A 24,270-nucleotide genomic window follows, 5' to 3' on the forward strand; every position below is an offset into this window, starting at 1 on the left:
TATCGAATGTAACAACATAAAATACTTCTTGCTATCTTGCCAGCATCTGAAAAATTAATTAACATATAACATTTTCAAGAAATGACTCAGTTGTTCAAATGTACATCAAACTGTGGGGTGATTAATTCAGTGTTACCGTGTTTATGTGCCCAACACATGGAAGAAAATTTGAGGTGACTGCTCATGACTTTTCCTCCAGTAAAACCAAAATATCAAAAGCCGTTATGAAACTTTTTTGCATTCATAATTACAAACATTTCAAAAAGATACTTAACACAAAATCCATAATGCAATCCATAGTTTTTCTAATTTGATATAATAATGTATACTATCCATTTGATATTTAACTCAAGAAGCCAAACTTCAGCTTGGATTGCTAACCCAAATTAAACTCTGCTTATTTATATTAGGATAATCTCTTTAATAAATGGAGTTTCTCACAATTGAGTGCAAACATTACGCAGTAATGGTATTTAGTGGTGAGCAGGCTAAAGATGTTAGCATTTATGAATGGACATTACTGCTTAAAATAAACAGAGCTGTAAGAAAAAAACTAATGTTTCAGGTTTTTTTTTGGAAATGAGGTGAGCACATGTTCTCAGGTACTTGTCTCAATGATAATTTCCAATAAACTTCCATAATGATTCAGATCTATTCTATGACCTCAGTCAAACCTCTTTGAATTTGCCACGGCAATATGACCTGGGTTTTGTATAACTAATATTAACATTGCAACATTTTATTTATATATTGTAATTAAATGATGCAGTATTAAAATAGAAAATGCTGCAAGTGTAAAATATGAATTCCTTTCTTTTGTTTCTTGTGCTTTATTGAGTTGAACTCTTTATGTAATTTAGAATCTGAAGGCAACTTAACGTTAATCAGATCAAACATTCGGGGATTCCCTTAAATATTACAGGGAATTTCTGACTTCATAAAACAGAACCTAAAATTGGTATCCTGCTAAGATAAACAAGATTTGAAGTGTAACATGGTGTATTTTTGAAGTCTTGAAATTTTGAATGGATACAATATGAACTTTAAGTGTATATTCAGTAGTCACTTAATCAGAAAAAGAGCCAAAAGGCCTTTTGGGCTGGAAATTGTTTTTATCTTCAAACTGAATTAATCCAGTCGTTACTACATAGGGACTTGCAAGTTTTCTTTATGCTGCAGAATTTACAATTCAATGAAAATGTTTTTAATATTAAAATAAGGCAAACCCTACTTTGTTAATGTACAAAGACAGTGTAAAATGTATTTCAGAAAGAGAAAGATATAACGAAACCAGTTAGCTAACTGTTATTTTAATGTAAAATAATAAGTGTGAACTGAAAATGGTGATCTTTGAACTGTAAATAATAAATGTGTGTAAATTACTTTATATAAGAAACCGACTGCAAATATGTTTGAGTTAATAATTCTTTTAAATTGAGCTATTGACTTAAAAAGAATTGTAAAAGTTGTCATTCGAGACAGAGACAAATGTGGCTGCTACTACATTTCATAAAAAGGTGTCAACTGTTCTGAAACCAGGAATAGAATGACGTCGTCATTCATTGTTGAACAATCATCCATTGTGTATGTTATTGATTTGGTTATCAATTAATCACATTTTTTCAGTGTGTACTATTTTGCAAAAGAAGATTACATGTCATTATCACATGCTTTCACATGCCCCTTCAAAAATAATACTGTTATCATCTCCGAATAACCTAGTTTTTACATCTTTAAGTAGTTTTCTATTGCAGATTCCACAATATAAAACATGAAATTTAAATAAGCTAAGCAATATCAAAGTTAACTACTTTACAATTACAATTTTGATTTTATAAATTAGGAATTTGATATGGAACTAGATGAACAAAAACAAGAACAATATTGTTTTCTGAAGCTTCTTTCTTATCAACAAAGTGAATATAGAAAATCCTTCCAAATCCTGTTCATATGTTTTACTCCCCTGAAGAATATCCTTTTTAAATGACCAGTAAAGAATGAACATTTTATCATCACAGATGTTTAGGTTCTGAACTAACCATACAAACTAACCTGACCACTGATGCTTTCAATTCAACAATAATGTTAACAAAATACTATGCTTGTGCAAACTTTTCGTGAAATTTAACTGCAGATTTTTAGATGGCTAAAATAGCACAGTAACAATGAGCAGAGAATTGAAAAAATATTGCTTTACTGTAATGCTTTGCTAAATATTAAATCTGAACTGAAGGTTGCACAGATTTACAGGTATTTTGCTGTATCAATTGTTTAAAAAGCAGTAATTTTTGAAATCATATTTGAGCCAGAGACTTTTCACGTACCTGTTGTAGTTATACTTTTAATAGCATTATGTGATCGTGTCATTTGTGCTGCTTTATAAGGAAATGTGTGGTCGTCAGCCACTGACCATTGTCATACAGCTTCCTGTGACGGAGTCAGTGTTTGAAATGCAAGAGCAGGGCCGAGGAGAGCTGACCTATACCTTTGGTCAGTTTTACACCGAACCTAATTAAAGTATGCGATATCTAAGCTTGCACCACAAAATTGCAGGTGATTGAATAATGCCGCACAAAACATGTACTTCAAAGGCTCCCTTAATAAAATCAACACAGCAAACATTGAGACACCGGCTACTGTTAGTCTTCATTATATTTTTAATGAAGTCTCTTGGCAAATGGCATGGAGGGTTGTTTTCTTAAAATCTCAATTGCAGAAATAGAAACATATGCACCCGTTGTTAAATGGGCGAACTGAACTGCTCTGTTTTATAGGTTTGATCTTGGTCCAGGTCTAAAAGACACATACTAGTTTGACAGTATAGAGCTTTCATCTTTGCCTTGCAGTGCAAATGCAATTCAGCACCTTTTGTTGTGCTCAAAATACAGGGTGAGGTTACCAAAGGAAAAGAGGATGTATTATTTGCATGTTGTTTAGTGGTTGAACAGAGAGATCCAACAAAGAGTAGCCGAGGTACAAGCAAGAGGAGCAGAGGAATGGCAGCTTCCTTGAAGCTTGAGATTTGGTGAGGGTGAGTCAGTGTGAGTGGAGTGGATTGGGATAGAGAGAAGTGGAAGAAATGATCAAGGGGATGACAGAGGGAGGACAGGTAATGGGATATATAAAAAAATTTAAGGATGAAATGGAGATGGATGGATGGATGGATTCAGAGAGGGAACTCGTGCGGATCCTCAGGAGAGAGAGGCTTTCCAATTGGAGACTGAGGGGGTCCCAATTCATTCATCCATTTGTCCAAAGATGGTGACAGCCAAGCAGCACAGTAGGTGGTCTCTGAGCCTGTTGCTCATTTCCCTGCAGTGCAAGGGTTTATCGATTGCACTTATGCACATTACAGGTCCTTGGGTCTAGTCAGCAGCATTCTTGAAGATTAAATCACAAAGACTTTAATTTTCTTTGAACGTAGAACTGATGTGGGTGACTCTGAGGCAGCAATTATAACATGTGGATTTTACACCATTCCCGAGATTGTTATAGGCTCCGTTCCAGCTGATGGCTGGATCCCCAGTAGTCCTGTTTGATAACACTGGTGAGGCCTCCCAACTGCACTGCATAAGAGAGATACAATCAAACCCCACCCTCCACTTGCTGAAAATGGTCTTCGAAAGCCTTGCCTTGCCTGGAGCGGCTCTGTAATATGTATCCTGGATGGGATCATAAATAGTTATGCTCTTTTGTACCCTGCGCAAAACCATCACTCAATATGAATATCTGTTACAACAAAATGAAAGTGATGAACATCAGTCCTCCTATGATAAAGGTGAGTCAGTTAAACCTGACAAAGATGCCAGAATCATTGAGAGATGTCCCTTGTTTACCAGGGACAATTTTAGATACACACAGTGTGCCTAAGCATGATGTGCCTTCATGCTTATCAGCCTATTCCTGAACTCCATGGTTTTACTGGGGCATAATCTCCCTTGCAGAGTTACTCTAAATTCTCGACTAACAAGAAAACAACAGGGGCCAGAACCTTATCTCATCCGCTTGCTAGTGAGTACTGATACTGAGGACATCTGTGCCATACTTGAACAGGCATCCACCATAGAGTCATACAGCATGGAAACAGACCCTTTGGTCCAATTAGTCCACTCTAACAGTGTTCCCAAACTAAACTAGTCCCACTTCTGTGTTTAGTCCGTATTCCTCCAAACCTGTCCTATTCATGAACTTATCTAAATCTCTCTTAAATGTTGTGACTGTACCTGCATCCGCCACTTCCTCTGGCAGTTCATTCCACACGCTAACCACTCTGTGTAAAAGGAAATGTTGCCTTTCATGTCCTTTTTAGGACTTCCCCTCTCACCTTACTATTCTCCTTATCTATGTCTCTCATGATTTTATAAACCTCTATAAGGTCACCCCTCAACTTCCTCCACTCCAGTGGAAAACGTCCCATCCTATTTTTATAAATCAAACCCTCCATGTCTGGCTATGCAGGAATGCAGTTCTGAGGACGGGTCACCGGACCCGAATCATTAACTCTGATTTTTCTTCACAGATGCTGCCAGACTTGCTGCAAGAACGGCATTTGCAATTATTTCAGTTTTTAACCTGGGCAAATCCTTTTTATTTTGAATCGTCTCTAAATTAGCATTGTCCTTCCTATAACAGGGTGACGAGAACTGCATACAGTCTACCAGAAGAGGCTTCAACAACTTCCTGTACAGCGTTAACATGACTCCTATACTTAAAGGTCTGAGCAATGAAGACAACCATGCTAAACACCTTCTTAACCACTCTGTCTAACATCAGCTTCCAGTGATCAATTAATTTGACCCAGTTCCACCTTTTGCAGTGCTTTGGATGCACCTAAACCATTTCAGTTATTCATGTTGTGATTAATCTTTGCACTGTGTGGCTCAGTTGGTTAGCACTGCTGCCTCACAGCATGAGGGCCTTAGGTTCAGTTCCAGCCTTGGATGACATCTATGTGGAGTTTGCACATTCTCCCTGTGTCTGCGTGGGTTTCCTTCGGGTGCTCCTTTTTCCTCCCACAGTCCAAAGATGTGCAGTTTAAGTGATTTGGCCATGCTAAATTGCCCGTTGTGTTAGGTGAAGGGGTAAATGTAGGGGAATGGGTCTGTGTGGGTTGCTCTTCGGAGGGTCGGTGTGGACTTGTTGGGCCGAAGGGCCTGTTTCCACACTGTAAGTAAGTAATCGTAATTTCAATAAAGTAAAAATTTTATGAAGTTGGTTATTAAAAGAGAATTAATATCTACATGGAAAGAAAATATTTGCTGTCCATTAGGAAAAGCATTTGGGCAGGATTGTGTGGATAGCTCAATCAGAGAGCCATTACAGGCATGATGGGTTAAATGATTACCTTCTATACATGTGATTCTGTAATCCATGATCAAATTCAACAAAATAATTAAATAGACAGAATGAATTTTAGTATAGCAGTAACAGTATAATAACAGTATAAAGCAACAGAATAAAGAGAATGTGTGTTTGTTGTTACTACTTTGCTTTATGTGCATGTAGTAAGCAGTTCCTAAATTTTATTACTTTATGCAATATACCATTAAGAATTTTAGTGTTTATACACAAAATGGTGTGACTTTATTTGTTCCTTTAATGTTGCATGGTTACGTGGAAAGCAAAGACATTATCATGCAATTGGTGCTGAAGATCTTCACATATCACATTACTTCAGCCTTGTAATCATGACTATCTGCAAAAGGAACTCCACAGGGGAGAGTTATAAGAACAGAGCATAAAATATTCTACCGCAGTTTGACTGCGGCAATATCTGCCAAAACGTACAGTACCACAACAGTAGAAGAGGAAGACAGCAATTAGAATTGTCAATCAATAAGAGGGGAGTGGGGAACGGTCAAAGGGGAAGGAGCTTATGGAGGCCAGGGGCGAGGGTGCTGGGCAGAAAATGTAGATAAACTCTCAATGAGATTGGGTACAACCACAAACTAATACACCTATCTGAAATGGAAAGAGAAATTGCTGAAGAAACTCTGTAGGTTTAGCAACATCTGTAGGACAAAAGCAGAGTTCACGTTTTGAGTCTGGTGACTCCACATCAAAACTGCAATACTTGAAATATGAACTCTGCTTTCTTCCCATAGATGCTGCCAGACCTGTTGAGTTTCTCCAGCAATTTCTGTTTTCATTTCAGATATGAACATGGCTGTTTTCACTGGTCTGGGCTAATCTAAGTTTTTGATGGAAGGTATAAACATTCTAAATGAGGTGCAGGATGTGGTGAGAGATGGGAAGGATGATTCTGGTGAGCAGGTTGTTTTGTTATTTGGGTGTGAGGGACCAATTGTCCTCAGTCCTTTGGGACATATAAAATGTACTAATAGGATGGTGCAGGAATCATTCATTCTCTGAGTAAAGAAGTTAGCTGCATTCCAAATGCTCATTGCATTAGGAGTTTGAGGGGCTTCAAAATGTTCACCAAGTTTAGGTTTGGCCTCCCTTGCTGTTAGTGGGGAGTATAGTTCACAGACTCTGTGATAGTCATGGAGCCCTACAGCACGGAAACAGGCCCTTTTGGCACAAACTGGTCCACACTGACCAAAATGTCCATCCATGCTCACCCCATTTCTCTGCACTTGGCCTATATCCTTCTAAACCTTTCCTATCCATGTGTTTGTCCAAATGTCTTTTTAATATCGTTAATGTACCCACTTCAACCAATTCCTTTGGCAACTCATTCCATATGTGTACCACCCTCTGTATAACAAAAGTTGCTCCTCAGGTTCCCATTTAATCTTTACCCTCTAACCTTAAACTGATGCCCTCTAGTCCTCGATTTCCCCAACCCTGGGGAAAAAGACTGAGCGCATTCACCCTATCCCTGCCCCTCATGATCTTATACACTTCTATAAGATCCCCTATTAGTCTCCTGTGCTCTAAAGAAAAAGGTCCTAGCTTGTCCAACCTCCCCCTATAACTCAGACCATTTAGTCCTGGCAACATTCTTGTAAGTTTCAAGTTTAATAATATCTTTCATGTAGCAAGGTGATCAAAACTGAACACAATACTCCAAGTGCAGCTCACTAACATCCTGTACAACTGCAATATAACTTCCCAACTTCGATACTCAATGCCCTGATTGATGAAGGCCAGTGTGCCAAAAGCTGCCTTCACTGCCCTGTCTACCTGCAACTCCACTTTCAGAGAACCGTGAACCTGAACTCCCAAAATCCCTCTGTTCTACTACATGCTTTAAGGCCCTACCATTCACCATGAAACTCCTACCTTGATTTGACTTTCTAAAATGCAAGACCTCACACGTATCTATATTAAACTTCTATATTAAGGAAAATATTCTGCCTGGAAGTCTGTGGTGAGTGGTGTTCCACAGGGCTCTGTCCTTGGGCCTCTATTGTTTGTAATTTTTATTAATGACTTGGATGAGGGGATTGAAGGATGGGTCAGCAAGCTTGCAGATGACAAAGGTTGGAGGTGTCGTTGACCATATAGAGGGCTGTTGTAGGCTGCAACGGGACATTGACAGGATGCAGAGATGGGCTGAGAGGTGGCAGATGGAGTTCAACCTGGATAAATGCGAGGTGATGCATTTTGGAAGGTCGAATTTGAAAGCTGAGTACAGGATTAAGGATAGGATTCTTGGTAGTGTGGAGGAACAGTGGGATCTTGGGGTGCAGGTACATAGATCCCTTAAAATGGCCACCCAAGTGGACAGGGTTGTTAAGAAAGCATAGTGTTTTGGCTTTCATTAACAGGGGTATTGAGTTTAAGAGTTGTGAGATCTTGTTGCAGCTCTGTAAAACTTTGGTTAGACCGCACTTGGAATACTGCGTCCAGTTCTGGTCGCCCTATTATAAGAAATATGTGGATGCTTTGGAGCGGGTTCAGAGGAGGTTTACCAGGATGCTGCCTGGACTGGAGGGCTTATCTCATGAGGAGAGGTTGACTGAGCTCAGAGTTTTTTCATTGGAGAAAAGGAGGAGAAGAGGGGACCTAATTGAAGTATACAAGATAATGAGAGGCATAGATAGAGTCGATAGTCAGAGACTATTTCCCAGGGCAGAAATGACTAACACGAGGGGTCATAGTTTTAAGCTGGTTGGAGGAAAGTATAGAGGGATGTCAGAGGCGGTTTCTTTACACAGAGTTGTGAGAGCATGGAATGCGTTGCCAGCAGCAGTTGTGGTAGCGAGGTCATTGGGGACATTTAAGAGACTGCTGGACATGCATATGGTCACAGAAATTTGAGGGTGCATACATGAGGATCAGTGGTCGGCACAACATTGTGGGCTGAAGGTCCTGTTCTGTTCTATGTTCTATGTTCTAAACTCTGTGAACCATTTCTCGGCCCATTTCCCCAGCTAATCAATGTCCTGCTGCAATTTCTGATAACTTTCCTCACTGTTCATGATACTGCCTATTTTAGTGTGATCTGTAAACTTAGTAACCATGCCTTGTACATGATTGAGGGTTCAGCAGATAGTCTACATGTTGGCAGTTTGTGTCAATTTGTATGGATTATGGGCTTTAATTTTAAAGTGTTGTGATTATGTAACTGGAAAGGTTTGGATTATTGAATTTGTGAAGTTACTCACAGGCAATAGGTAAAGACCTATTTGGCAGGTTCATTTGCAGTTAATTTGACAGGTTAAGTGAATATTGACATATCCATCACAGTGCCAGCTACTTGGATAATAGGTATTGCAGGCAAATGTGGAAACTTTAGAGTGGTCAAATACTTGAGAAAAGGCTAACTGATGTGGTTTGCATTTATGTTGAAAAGTATTACAGTATTCCTCATATGTTATGTCTGAGAAGATCCATTACAATATAAGAGCCTAGGTTTCTTGCAAATTAGTGCTCTTCCTGGCAATGTGGGGATCTAAATGGAATTGGAATCAGAAATGGCCTGGAGAACATCAGAGTCAAGAATTAGGAGCTTCAAACTATTTGGCTGATTCTAATAGTAGCGCATGCAGGAAAGATCTGACTCATTATTAAGTCAGGAATGCAGGACTAAGTTTTTGACACAAAAGGTGAGTGTTAGGGAGCTATAGCAAGGGATAAGGACCTTTGGCCAATTGCACCTGCACCAGTTTAAAAACAACCACAACCATTCTAATCTAACTTCCAACTCTTGGCCCATAGTCTTGCAGGCCAAGGCATTGTAATTGCTCATTTAAATACTTAGAATCATAGAGTCATAGAGGTCTACAGAAAAGAAACAAGCTCTTCGGCCCAACTTGCCCATGCCACACAATTTTCACAATTTAAATGAGTCTCATTTGCTTGGGTGTGGTTTATACATATCTGACTTCTGAACTATTATGAGGGTTGCTGCCTGTACCATGCTTACAGGCAGTGAATTCCAGTTTTCCACTGTAGTCTGGGTTTAAAAAAAAATGGTTTCCTCACATCTCCTCAAAATTCCCTCCCCTTACCTTGAGTCTATACCCTCTGGTCATTGATCACTCCATCAAGTGGTAAAGTCTCTTCCTGTCTACCTCATCTGTGACTCTCATAATTATATACATCTCAATCATGTCCCCTCTCAATCCCCTTTACTCCAAGGAAAACCATTCTAGTCTATTCAATCTCTCCTCCTAGCTCCCTCCACAGCCTGGGCAACATCCTGGTAAATTGCTGCACCCTCTCCAGTGCCACCATGTCCCTCCAGTAATATGGAGAAATAAGTGTTGCAATTATAGGAGATGTGCACCATATGTGGAGATCTTGTGATGCAATGATAGTGCCCCCACCTCTGAGCCATGCAAGTGTGGGTTTGAGTTCCACCTATTCCAGAGGTGTGTTATACCATCTCTGAATAGGTTGATTAATGCTATTAAAGATGGCATTGTGGCACAGTGGTCAGCACTGCTATCTCGAAGCACCACGGATTCTGGTTCAATTCCAGCCTAGGGTGACCTCGTATGTGCACATTCTCCGCACATCTGTTTTTGTTTCCTCCCACAGCCCCAAGATGTGCAGATTAGGTGGATTGGACGTGCTAAATTGCTCCTAGTGTCCAGGGATGTGTAGGTTAGATGGATTAATCATTTTCAATGTGAGGTGATGGGGATGGGGATGGGGGGAGTGGGGGTGATGGATCTGGGTGGGATGCTCTTCGAAGATTTGTGTAGTCTCAATGAGCCGAATGGTCTCCATTTATGATTCTGTATGCAATGCTAGCAGCTTTCCCATGCCATAGCTCACAATGATCAGTATACTATTAAGAATATGCCTTGAGTGGTGTATAATTTTGGTGTAGCAGAAGAAAAGACATTTTGTCAGAGGTACTTTGTACTCATCAGGAAAATTAATAAAAATATCAATTTAAGGGAATAAATTGTACGACAGGAGAGTGCTGATTAGTTAGCAAGTGAACATCAATTGCAGAGGTATTCCCATGGAGGAAACACGAGAGAAAATAGACAGAAGAGCATTTAACTGTAATGCACCTGTTTCCTCCCCCCACCCCTCCCCATTTCAACTCAAAATAGGCAACGGCCATTCACTGGTTCATTTCTCATGGCAATGCCTTAACGGCTTAACCAATCAGAGTCAGCAATCTGGATTAACATTTAAACAAAGCCTGGCAAATAGCTCCTGCACTGAGAGAAAGGGAGGAATTGTGTGACATGAAATTGCGTGGCATGACCTTTGATGCTGGTGCAGGTGGGGAAAGGGGCTGAGGTGTTCCCAGTGAGTGGGTATGAGCCATAGATTCCAAGCAGGGTTAGTAGTATGGGATTGGGTGGTCGAAACCAAGGCAGGGAAAATATGGAAGGTAGTAGTGCGAATGGTAGAATATGAGCTTGGTTGAGGTGGGTACAGTCACAAGAAAAGGGTGACTGTGAGGCATCAGAGAGAATTTGGTTGTATTTACCCTGGCAGGACAGAGAAGATTATTGGTCACCTTATGGCACTGCTGTGTGTCCCTCCAGATAGTTGAGAACGCACTGGTCCTGGTGGAAACCTCAGACCAATATGGCAGGGTCTTGGTGTCGTGGCATTCACTGCTGGCCCTGGTGGTAGTGGCTTCTTCATGATGCCCTCCACCAAGATTTCCAAGTCCCTATCAACAAAGTGGGTTACAAAGTGGGCGGCACGGTGGCACAGTGGTTAGCACTGCTGCCTCACAGCGCCAGAGACCCGGGTTCAATTCCCACCTCCGGCGACTGACTGTGTGGAGTTTGCACTTTCTCCCTGTGTCTGCGTGGGCCCCCTCCGGGGGCTCCGGTTTCCTCCTACAGTCCAAAGATGTGCGGGTCAGGTGAATTGGCCATACTAAATTGTCCGTAGTGTTAGGTAAGGGGTAAATATAGGGGTATGGGTGGGTTGCGCTTCGGCGGGTCGGTGTGGACTTGTTGGGCTGAAGGGCCTGTTTCCACACTGTAAGTAATCTAAAAAAAAAAATGCCATCCACAGAGTAGGATGGCTCTGGACCGCCAGTGTTTGGCTCAGTGCACATTGGCCTTTAAAGATGGCCCTGGTGCCAGAGATGGCAGTCTATTCTGAAATATCCCTGCAATTGTGAGTTATTTCAGCTATAGAGAGTGGCAGATTCCAGCTAGCATTGGACAAGAGGCATCCATAGAACAGTTTAGATAGTAATAAGGCAAGTTTAGGATGATCATGACAGAAAACTTGCTAGGCCTCGGGGAGAGACCTGTCAACGAAACTCAATGAAAGTGATATTCAGCCAAAATATGGTAAGATGCAGCCTTGGGATTTTAAGAATCTACTTTTTCCTGAGTAACTATTTACTTATGGCAGCAGAACTTTTTGAATGCACTGGTTTAAATGAATACTTTTAGAAGGTTCCAGATGCAGGGGAATTGCTCAGCAGAGAATTCAATTTCCCAGGCAATTCTCTCAATCTGCTACACAGGGGATTCCTCAGGCTCCCATATGCAATTCCCATCTGTGCTTCATAAATGATCATCTGGCCATTGGAACATTCAGGCCAATGCCTATGTGCTGATTCCTGTCATTTACTCTGGTCAATGGTAAACAACACAACGTAATTTCTCTAATGTAGTCAGAGTCTGAACGATGTGAAGTTGACGCACGACTGTCTCACAGTGGGTGTAATCACAGTGTAACAAGCATATGAAATCAGTTTTCATTATAAATGCAAACATAGGAATTTCTAATAAAAAGGTTGGTGCAAATGTGTGAGAAGGATGTGACACAGGATGTAAGGTTTTGTAAATGTTAGATTTTTAATATTAGTCAGATTGAAATAGAATTGTCACTTTCCGTAACAGCATAAAGTGAGAATCATGATTCATGGTAAACTTCCAGAAAGTTGTTCATCTGTTTATAAAACCATCGTAACTTATTTTCCTTGGCAACACTGCTTTTTCATGAAGATGGCACTTATTATTCTAAGCCTTATCTATTTAGGAATTTTGAAAGCAAATTTGCTGCCAACTTAATGGGGCAAACTTTCATGATGTGATTACGTGGACCAAACATTGCTGGGGCCATAGACAAGTTCCTGAGTCATGTGCTCACAGCAATAAATCTCTGTCAAAGAAGTGCTGAAGATAGAAACATAGCCAATTATGTTCATAGTTCAAGCAAACATGACACCCTGGGGTTTCTTAGGATGTTGTTAATCAAAGTTGCTTTTAGTTGTGCATTTTTAAAAAAATTCAGATTCTAGGTTAACAATGTCTGAACTGACTGCTGTTACTAACACTGGTAAAGCTGGGGCCCTTCACCTGGCAATTGTGCTTAGATCTAAAAGAGATCAACTGAAAAGGAATCTGGAGTTAGCAGAATATATTCTGACTATTTTGCCAGAATTTTAATGAAAATAGCATCAAATAGGTTAAATTCACTGATTACATTTTTGACTTCATGTGATCGTGATAAAGAACTGGCAGTGAATCAACACTGAAATCAAATTCGGGGGTAGGTGTAAAGTGCACAATGTTAGGATTTATGATTGAAGATTTACTCTATGCAATTTTATGTTTTTATTACAGATCTAGTACTACAGAATGCTAGCTTAGTTTCCGCCAGGGCCATTCATTTTCTGACCTCATTACAGACTGGGTTCAAAGATGCACAAAAAAGTTGAATTCCAGAGGAGAAGTGAGAGTGACTTACCCTTGACATAAAAGCCACATCTGATTGTGGTATCAAGGAGTCCTAGCAATGCTGGCCTCAGTGCAAACCAGGGAGAAAACTTTCCACTGGTTGGGGTCATACCTGGCACATGGGAAGATGCTTGTAGTTGTTGGAGGTCCGTCATCTCAACTCCACGACATCATTGCAAGAGTTCCTCAGTTTAGCATCCTAGGCCCAACCAACTTCAGCTACCTTGTAAAGACCTCCCTCCATCACAGGGTCAGAAGTGGAATGTTCACGGATGATTGCACAATGTTCAGCACCATTCGTGACTCTTCAGGGGAAGACCTAGGCAATATCCAGGCTTGGGCTGACAAGTAACATCTGCAATACATCAATACCAGACAATGACCATCTCCAATAACAGACGATCTAACCACAGTTCCTTGACATTCAATGGTGCAACCATCACTGACCCCAATTATCAACTTCCAGTGGGGTTACTTAACATCCAGGACAAAGCAGCCTGCATGATTGGCACCACATCCATGAACATCCACTCCCTCTACCACCGACGTTCAGTAGCAACCATGTGCACCATTTACAAGATGCACTACAGCAATTCACCTAACCTCCTCAGATAGCAACTTCCAAACCCCTAACTACTATCATCTAGTTACATGGGAATACCACTGCATTCAAGCTCCCATTCAAGAAACTCCCCATTCTGACTTTGAAAAATACCTCCATTCCTTCACTGTCATTGGATTAAAATCCTGGAATTTCCTCTTAAATGTCATAGTGGGCCTACCTACATCACTTGGTCTGCAGCAGTTCAAGAGGTAGCTCACCCCCACCTTATTGAGGACAGTTAGTGACAGACAACAAATATTAGCCCAGTCAGCGATGCCCAAGTCCAATGAGTAAATAAAAAAACAGCATAATTCCAACTTCATATACTTTAAAGAAAGTCCTGGTTTGTCTTCCTCTCTTGAATCTATCAATCTTCATATGAATGTAACATAAAATTAATATTGCAAAATAAGTAAGAAAGACAAAATTGTCTTGGGGTAGGAAACAAAGTGCAATGATTAATATTTTTCAGGCTAGAATAAAGTTTGTGGAATTTCCCAGGGGCCAGTTTTAGGACAGTTGCTTTTTTTTTGATACATAAATTAATGATTGAGGTCATTGAATGCATGGGACAATTTCCAAGTTTGGGTATATTATTAAAATTTGAAAACAATTGTACGCTGTGAAGACTACATTGTAATATGGAGCTTCATGACAATTGCTAAGAGAAAAAAAAGATTTGTTTATTCAACAAAGCTCCAACCCCAGAAAGAGGAATAAAATATGATGAGAAAATCCAAACAAAATAGTTGCAACTTCAGATACAAAGGGCATGGGAATAATATCATAGAAGTCAAAGCAATGGGTAGGACTAGAGAGGCTGACAGCGTTGTCTGTCGCTAGGCTAGTGACTGTATTTCCAGCATTTTATTCTTTTTGCTTCACTGACCTAATCACCTGAGAAATTGTGGAAAGTAGGAAGTATGAAAAGTGAAAGGAATTTGCAAAGAAGCAATTAGCTAAGAAGGGTGATGTAAAGATGACAAGTAAAATGTAACATTTAATATTCAAAGTATGTATTCTTTTTAAAGTTGCTCCTTTATAGTCAAGTCAATATCTCTAACTCTTATTATAAATCTACAGCTGAGTATTTCTTAATGTGAGCTTATTGCACTTTCTATGGCTTTGCAGATGGAGCTGTGCATGAGTTTCCTCGGTTTTCCTACTTGCTTCCTTCTGATGTAGCAAATGGTGTAACACCCAAGAAAAATGGGTTTAAGTAATTTAAGTTTACCAAGATGTGCATGTAGCCCTTGAAAAAACACGCTTCCACTGATGCTGTTTGACAGAACTAAGCAAGTAACTTAATAATTCATTTATGCTCAAATTTCCCATTCCACAACACTTCGAATATATTTGGGTAGAATTATACCCCATCAAATGTAATTGTGTTAAATGACAAAGGGTTTCCCTCTATTCTAAAAAAAACACATGGGGCTAGAATTACAGGTTTCACCTTGCCATTGGTGGAAGCAGAATTAGTTGAGAGTTAAAAGTATTGGAAATGTCAACATGCCAATTCCTGAAAGTGATCCTGTCACCGATGGATTTACCAGGCGAGTGAGAGGACAGTTGCCAATCCCACCTCAAACCTTAGCATGGCCAAGTAAACTGATTATGGATTTTATTAATGGAGAGTATTAAGATACAGACTGTGGGCCTGCAAGTATGTGCTGTCGAAAATGGTGAGCATACCAGATGGAAGGCAATAGGTTCACAGTGTGGACCCAGTCATGGCCCAAGGAATTAGCTGGAGCTTCGAAATAGTTGAATATTAAAAGGGGGAAATCTCAGTCATTGACAAACAGCTGCCCATGGTATATTACAAATGTTGGTGACAGTGGGCAGGAAGTACTCTGCAGTACCCAACACTGTCACTCTCCTGACATGACAGAGACATAAGAATAAGGAGTGAGTTCTAAGAACAATTCAGCAGTCAGCTTTTTAAAAGAAAACTCTTTTCGGAATGTGGGCATTGCTCATTAGTTCAGCAATTATTGTCCATTCATAATTGCCCTTGACAAGGTATTGGGGAGTTGTCTTGAACTGCTGCATTCCATGCGGTGTAGATGCACTCAGCGTGCCATTAGAAAGGGAAATCAAGGATTTTGACACAGTGACATTGAAGGAACTTGATTCCAAGCTCAAAACAATGGTGTGTGACTTGATGGAGAACTTGCAGGTAGTGGTATTTCCATGTATCTGCTGTCTTTGAATTTCTAGGTTGTAGAGGTCTTGCTGGAGGTGGAGTGTCCACAGTCATTGTGTGTAAAGTGAGCTGAAGTGTTGCCTGGCCGGATGCCAGTGGAAGGACCCCAAGGTATCTCATAACTCAGAAAATACTGGAAGCATGAGGAGAATTAAAGTGAATTTGTGAGAGCTGTGGCACACATTGGATTGGGCCCAGCAAAAAGAAATGACCCCTCAAGATCTTTCAATGTAGAGCCGAATTCAGTTGGAAGTGGCCGTTGAATGGGAAGAGTTCTGATGAGATTTTTGGGATTAAAGAAAAAGTATTTAAAAATTATAGTGTTGGATCAATCCCACTTACTTTGCTTAATTCATGCATGGTAAAGAACTTTTGTATAAACCAAGAAAACATTGGAATAATTCTTTCAGTTAATAATGGGAAATTTGATTTCCCTTTTAAAGGTTACTGGTCTCCACGGAGCTGATATCTGAGCATTCAGTACATGATAAATGCATGACCAAATACACTTGCTTCCATAGCCAAGTTGAACAACAATAATGGAATAAATTAAGGAACACCTGAGTGACTAGTGTCTTGTAAGAGCATGAGTGACATTTTGGGGGCTGCTTGCAAATGTATAAGATTGGTTGGTGTTGGGAAGGAATAGAGGATGGTTCCTGCTCAAGTTTACAAGCATAGGTAGGGAGTTTCTGTTATTTGAGAGTGGCTTGTCAGGAGGATTGCATGTGCTCTACACACATGGCTGAAACATGGGACAAACTGCTCCCCTCTACAATCAACCTGGGGCAATAGGACAGCTGCCCAAGTATAGTAAGGTCCATTTAAATCTGAGCCAGTTGGTCACGTGTCACTTCCATTGTTGGATTCCCCTAGCTGCATGGCATCTTCAAACACACCCATGTGACCATTAAAGTTCCCAGTGATTAGCCAATCAGCTGCATCAATAGGTGGACATTCCATTGCGTAACGTCCAACTAGTCTTTGACCACAACAAGAACTTCCTCAATGTATGTACTGTTTTTCCTGGCAACTGCAGTAACTTCTTCATCCCCAGTCACTCCAGACTGCTACAGCTGTTTGGACCTCCCTACAATATACCCAAATGGACCCTAGGAAACCTGGGATATCTCGTGAAGAATTAACTACCGACCCCTCAACTGGAACCCCAGGAGACTTGAGGTGGTTGACCTATAACACTGTGGTGGTTGTGTGAAGATGGGTTGGCTACTTGCCTAACATTAAGAGTAGAGAAAATGAGGTCTGCAGATGCTGGAGATCAGAGATGGAAATGTGTTGCTGGAAAAGCGCAGCAGGTCAGGCAGCATCTAGGGAACAGGAGAATCGACGTTTCGGGCATTAGCCCTTCTTCAGGAATGAGGAAAGTTTGTCCAGCAGGCTAAGATAAAAGATAGGGAGGAGGGACTTGGGGGAGGAGCGTCGGAAATGTGATAGGTGGAAAAAGGTCAAGGTGAGGGTGATAGGACAGATTGGGGTGGGGGCGGAGAAGTCGGGAAGAAGATTGCAGGTTAGGGAGGCAGTGCTGAATTTGATGGATTTGACTGAGACAGGCTGGGGGGAGGGGAAATGAGGAAACTGGTGAAATCCGAGTTCATCCCTTGTGGTTGGAGGGTTCCTAGCCGGAAGATGAGGCGTTCTTCCTCCAACCGTCGTTTCGCTGTGGTCTGACGATGGAGGAGTCCAAAGACCTGCATATCCTTGGTGGAGTGGGAGGGGGAATTGAAATGTTGAGCTACAGGGTGGTTGGGTTGGTAACATTAAGAGTAGGCTACAACTATAACAGAAGCCATCCACTGACCAGAATCGCCATTTGTGTAGATGACTGGACCTTCTCTAATGCAATTGAAGTTGCTGGAGCAGGTAGGTGGGTGTCATTCTGCAATCAGCTGATATGTCTCCCAGCCATCATGGAGGTCTGCTACACTCTGAGGCATAAACATCCAGAGAGGTGTGAGGAGGATAATCTGATGGGGGCAAGAGGAGGAGCAGATGCTGGAAGAAGAGGAGGTAAAGGACATGGAAGGAAGGTGCAAAACATTGAAGTGCAGTGGCTGCACAGGGGGATGATCGGAAATTGAGCAGTGCTCAAAGGTCTTTTCAGGAAGCCATGATTGTGAGGAATCCTCTTTTTCAGTAAAATTTCAACTAAGCTTCACTGACTCCGGATGAACATGAATCTCATTTTGAGCTGCCTGTCTGATCAGCACATTGCCTCCTATAATCCCAGTCTTCACCATGAGTGCTGATCAGACTTCCTCCTGATTAGACTTCCTCTTAGTTATTTCTATTTTCCACTCTTTTTATAGTTGTATGTAGTGACCTGCGGAAGGGATTACCCCTCACCTAACAGAGCTTTCTGTCAGACATTGTGTTTGCTTGTTCGACAAAGATAAAACAGAATGATGTAACGCAATTCTGTCCTCTATGGTCATTGACGGCTACTCTAATTCATTGCATAGAATCTCCTCAGTGCAGAAAGAGGCCATTCAGCACCAACCCTATGAAGAGCATCCCACCCAGACTCATCCCATTCCTGTAACTCCATTTTTATGAAGGCTAATGCAACTGGCCTGCACATCCCTCACACTATGGGGCTATTTAGCATGGGCAATCCACCTAACCTGCACATCTTTGAACTATGGGAGGAAACTGGAGCACCCGGAGGAAACCCAAACAAACACTGGGAGAAAGTGCAAACTCCACAGAGACAGTTATCCAAGGCTGGAATTGAACCCAGGTCACTGATGCTGTACGGCAGCAGTGCTAACCACTGAGCCACCACGCCACCCGTATCTGAATGTAAACGTTTCCAAGCGATACCTCTTGATTCCACACTGACTGTCGGGCATACTGAAGAGTAAATGTCCTGGGTAGACTATTTTTCCATGTTAAGAGCAAAATATGCCTTGAGACTCATCAGCTGGTGTGTCTTTTGGAGGCTGAATATTCAGAGGCCTGTCCTGAGAGTTGAGGGGTGACATTCACTTTGCCAGAATCTTTCAAATTATTGGTTCTTTACTCTTTACTGAGTACAAGTTTTCTCAGATTATTTCTGCTGCTAACAGTAAGAGCAATATCTCCTCACTCCCCCACCCCTTGCAGCAACATTCCTCATTCCTCTGCCTTATACCCTCCAGCATAACCTCCACATCTACATCTGAAAATTAGGAGTCTGCCCTGGATTCTTGGCCAACCGCAGGATGGCCATCTCCTGAAAAAGCTTCCTGTTCGCACTGTTGTGATGCTGGCTACCCCTTTGTCTCTAAACCTATGTGTTTGAGCTCAGACACCTGGTTGCTTCTGTACTCCCCTCCTCACATCATCATGCTTCTTCCATGTTCCCCTTACCACCTCCATGCTCTCAGTCTCCTTGTATTTCAACTGGAGAAAAAGATGTCTGGCCATTTGTTTCTGTTGATGCAGCTCAAATGGCAACACAGCAAATGCTTGGCTGAGTTCCAAAGCTCAATCAGCAGGGGTCTCTTTAAGCAACTTGAAGAGCATTAGCTTTGATATAACAATGGAGTTATATCTTATGGTATAAAGATTATATTTTTAATGTTATTGTCATACCTGTATATTTATTTGGATAAGATTAAAAAGTATGAATTAGAATAAAATTTCTGTTATTGGTAATAAGAGTGTTAATATTTGATTGACTTTCTTAAAAGGTTTATAGGGCCAGTAATTTCAAAGTACTTTTCTGGATGGGTGTTTTTTTTTCTTTTTTCTTAAGCATTTCTGGTCTTGCATTTAGTATTATATGCTTAACTAATTCTATATGTATTACTATCAATGTGTGTGGGCATGTATTTGGGATGGTTCAGTGGGGTGTAAAGTGTAGAATTGGGTGTAAAAGATGAAGGTTAGAAGGCTTACCATCTTTAAATACAACTCCTGAGGAAGTCCCAGAGAATCGAGGCAGGCCTTCTAACTAGCCCAACTCGCCCATGTCGATTGCCACACCTGATCTGCTTCAAAGGTCTGTGAGTCCAACTTGATAGATCCCCCGTCTTCATGGAAAGCAAATAGTGCATGTGGGGGGAGACATGTATGGAGCAGATCTGCTGAGTCAGGCACTTTCCGATTGGAGTTTCCTGCCTTGCTAGCAAAAATCAGCCTATGGATCCATTACTTGAATACACCACTGGCCTGTTCATGGAGTGTGAAATTGATGTGAAGTATAGTTTATTTGCATAGCGCAACCAGCAGCATTTTTGAATATTGCTGAAAAAAAGACACATTTTCTTGAACCTTTTTGTCTTTCACTTACAATGACATTTCACAAGAATAGATTTCGAGCAATACTGAAGTACTGAAAAGCATTTTTATTAATATCCCAATTTGAGTTAAATTACAGATATATCACAATGAAGAGACTACCATCTTGAAATAACTTAATTCCAGAAGTGAGTCTCTCGAAATGTAATCAATTCAAGAAGATGTTGGTTGTTTAATAGGTTATTTTTATTTTATTAGTGAGCGAATGGAGTATACAAGTTAAGTTGATAAATATGCTCATGTAGATTTCACAATACGTCTCCTGAAATCACATTAAGTATCCCCTGAGCTCTCAGTAGCTATCTCCACAGATTACACTGCGTGATCTCAAATTTTCCAATTTTCAAGTACTTAATTGTTCAATTTTTCTTTAGCCTTTTGACTTTTGAAGAGGCAACCCTTCTATTCCTAACTTCAATTTAATCTGAAAAGTTAATAATTAAGATTAAATTAACTTTTAGCTTTAATTCAGTATTTTCTTTTACTTATGTTTATCACAGTAGGTGCTGCAGGAATGTTCCTATTAGTGATAGCCCTCATTACCAGAGCCACTTTGTAAAATAAAATAAAGTATGATATTTAAAATAAATGTTGGTGCTATTTTAATCTGACTATAAACCAGCAATTATTTAGTTTTATTCCAGTTTGAACTTTAGCTGCAAATGTACAATTTATTTTACAAATGCATAGAAAAAGGGAATTCAGATATGTTCGCATATTTGAAGCAGTCATTAATTCATTTTTGTTTTTCGACTCTGAGATGTATATGCCTTTCAATGTTTCAGATCTCTTATGTTGCTAGCATCAATATCTCTTTGTAATTGTCCTTAAATAACTTAAACACAATCTATTGAGCAGTTCAGTACCTTTGATGGCTGTAGTGGCTAAATAACATGCTCACTTTCTTAGTCTAAGGTTTCAGTTCTTCAGTTGTAATATCATTGATTTTGTGTTAAAAATAATGATGAGACTATGAGCACTCACAGTTATTAAGTAGGAAGTCACACAGCAACCTTCAGAAATACCGCTTATACAGTAAGTACAGAAATCAGTACACTGCTGTCCCAGTAAAGTGATTTAAAGTGATGTGCAAACGAAGCAAGAGTGATGTGAGGGGGAAAAAAACATTTCACACAGCATGTAGTTAAAACGTGCCTGGAAGCAAGGGGGGCATATTCAATTGAGGCATTCAAGAGGACATTGGATGATTATTTGGCTAGAAATGGTGTGCAAGGATATAAGGAAAGGCAGTAGATTGGCACTAGCCCATGGAGCTGGGGCAGGCATGATGGGCCAAATAACGTCCTTCTGTACTGTAACTGATAGTTGTCCTCCTTCTCCAAAATAGCACATAGAACATTACAGCGCAGCACAGGCCCTTTGACCCTCGATTTCACAGGGGTGCGCAACAATCTGAAGCCCATTTAACCTGCACTATTCCACTCTCGTCCATATGCCTATCCAATGATCATTTAAAAACCTGAGCTGAAAAATGTGTTGCTGGAAAGCGCAGCAGGTCAGGCAGCATCCAAGGAGCAGGAGAATCGACGTTTCGGGCATAAGCCCTTCTTCAGGAATGAGGAAGGTGTGCCAAGCAGGCTAAGATAAAAAGTAGGGAGGAGGGACTTGGGCGAGGGGCATTGGGAATGCGATAGATGGAAGTAGCTTAAGGTGAGGGTGATAGGCCGGAGAGGGGGTGGGGGCGGAGAGGTCGGGAAGAAGATTGCAGGTCAAGAAGGTGGTGCTGAGTCCGAGGGTTGGGACTGAGAAAAGGTGGGGGAGGGGAAATGAGGAAGCTGTAGAAATCTGAGTTCATCCCTTGTGGTTGGAGGGTTCCTAGGTGGAAGATGAGGCGTTCTTCCTCCAGGCGTCGTGTTGCCGTGGTCTGATGATGGAGGAGGCCAAGGACCTGCATGTCCTTGGCGGAGTGGGAGGGAGAGTTAAAGTGTTTAGCCACGAGGCGGTTGGGTTGGTTGGTGCGGGTGTCCCAGAGGTGTTCTCTGAAACATTCCGCAAGTAGGCGGCCTGTCTCCCCAATGTAGAGGAGGCCACATTGGGTTCAGCGGGTGCAGTAAATGATGTATGTGGAGGTGCAGATGAATTTGTGACGGATATGGAAGGATCCCTTGGGGCCTTGGAGGGAAGTGAGGGGGAAGGTGTGGGCGCAAGTTTTGTATTTCTTGCAGTTGCAGGGAAAGGTGCTGGGAATGGAGGTTGGATTGGTGGGGGTGTGGACCTGACGAGGGAGTCACGGAGGGAGTGGTCTTTCCAGAACGCTGATTGGGGAGGGAAATATATCCTTGGTGGTGGGGTCTGTTTGGAGGTGGTGGAAATGACGAAGGATGATACAATGTATCTGGTGGTAGGTGAGGGCCAGTGGGTTTCTGTCCTGGTGGCGATTGGAGGGGTGGGGTTCAAGGGCGGAGGTGTGGAAGTGGAGGAGATGCAGTGGAGAGCGTCATCAACCACATCTGAGGGGAAATTGCGGTCTTTGAAGAAGGAGGCCATCTGGGTTGTTCGGTATTGGAATAGGTCCTCCTGGGAGCAGATGCGGCGGAGGCGAAGGAATTGGGAATATGGGATGGCATTTTTACAGGGGTCAGGGTGGGAGGAGGTGTAATCTAGGTAGCTGTGGGAATCGGTCGATTTATAGTAAATGTCTGTGTTGAGTCGGTCGCCCGAGATAGAAATGGAGAGGTCTAGGAAGTGAAGGGAGGAGTCTGAGACGGTCCAGGTAAATTTGAGGTCTGGGTGAAAGGTGTTAGTAAAGTAGATGAACTGTTCGACCTCCTCGTAGTGCCGATACAGTCATCGATGGAGCGGAGGAAAAGGTGGGGGGTGGTGCCAGTGTAGCTGCGGAAGATTCTCCTGCTCCTTGGATGCTGCCTGACCTGCTGCGCTTTTCCAGCAACACATTTTTCAGCTCTGATCTCCAGACTCTGCAGTCCTCACTTTCTCCCATTTAAATACCTGTAAAGTTGGCAAGTCTACAAATGTTGCAGGCAGTGTGTTCCATGCCCCTACTACTTTCTAAGTAAAGAAACTGCCTCTGATGTCTGTCTCATATCTATCACCCCTCAAGTTGAAACTATACCTCTCGTGCTCTCCATCAATGTCCTTGGAAGAAGGCTCTCACTGTCCACCCGGTCTAACTCTGATTATCTTCTATCTCTCAATTAAGTCCCCTCTCAAACTTATTCCCTCTAATGAAAACAGCCTCAAGTTTCTCAACCTTTCCTCATAAGATCTTCCCTCCATACTAGGCAACATCCGAGTAAATCTCCTATAAAACCTATCCAAAGCTTATGCATCCTTCCTATAATGCGGTGATAAGAACTGCAAGCAATACTCTAAGTGCGGCCACACCAGAGTTTTGTACAGCTGCAGCATGACTGCGTGGTTCTGAAACTCAATCCCTCTACTAATAAAAGCTCGCAGACTGTATGCCTTCTTAACAGCCCTATGGACATGGGTGGCAACTTTGAGGGATCCACATCTAGATCTCGCTGCTCATCTACACTACCAAGAATCTTACCATTCATCCCAGTACGCTGCATTCCTGTTACTCCTTCCAAAGTGAATCACCTCACACTTTTCTGTATTAAACTCGATTTGCCATCTCTTAGCCCAGCTCTGCAGCTCATCTATGCCCATCTATAACCAACAACATACTTCAGCACCATCCACAACTGTACTGACCTTAATGTTGTCTGCAAATGTACTAACCCATCCTTCTATGCCCTCATCCAGGTCACTTATAAAAATGACAAACGCCAGTGGACCTAAAGTGTGCCGGGGAGGTAAGGAAACTGTTTACATTCTTAACTTCAAATCCTGCAGCCTTTTTCCTGTTTGGGAGCAGTGGGAGACAGAGCGGAGGTGACGTGGAGACCAGGAGGGTGCCAGGAAGGTAAAGACTTGGTATATATTTGGATCTCTCCACTCTGCAGGCACCCTGCCTCAATTCCTGATGAAGGGCTTTTGCCCAAAACGTTGATTTTCCTGCTCCTTGGATGCTGCCTGACCCGCTGTGCTTTTCCAGCACCACTCTAATCTAGACATCTATT

At 41.6% G+C, this 24,270-nt stretch overlaps 1 protein-coding gene and 1 long non-coding RNA gene across 2 annotated transcripts in view; one reads left to right on the forward strand and one right to left on the reverse strand.

Moving 5' to 3' along the window:
• Positions 1-2,311, reverse strand: part of LOC122548331 (cytokine-dependent hematopoietic cell linker-like) — a 175,258-nt gene extending 172,947 nt beyond the window's left edge. Inside the window, exon 1 of the mRNA XM_087986506.1 lies at positions 2,249-2,311. The gene's annotated coding sequence lies outside the window, so the exon portion shown is untranslated. The remainder of the gene's footprint in view (positions 1-2,248) is intronic.
• Positions 1-23,985, forward strand: part of LOC148152108 (uncharacterized) — a 46,020-nt gene extending 22,035 nt beyond the window's left edge. The window contains exon 3 of the long non-coding RNA XR_015757009.1: positions 23,954-23,985. This is a non-coding gene — a long non-coding RNA (uncharacterized LOC148152108). The remainder of the gene's footprint in view (positions 1-23,953) is intronic.
• Positions 23,986-24,270: the final 285 nt, after the last annotated feature.

The sequence above is a fragment of the Chiloscyllium plagiosum genome, unplaced genomic scaffold, assembly GCF_037043375.1.
Source record: "Chiloscyllium plagiosum isolate Xiang-an unplaced genomic scaffold, Cpla_swu_hap1 HiC_scaffold_1, whole genome shotgun sequence".
In the NCBI taxonomy this organism is placed as follows: Eukaryota; Metazoa; Chordata; class Chondrichthyes; order Orectolobiformes; family Hemiscylliidae; genus Chiloscyllium; species Chiloscyllium plagiosum.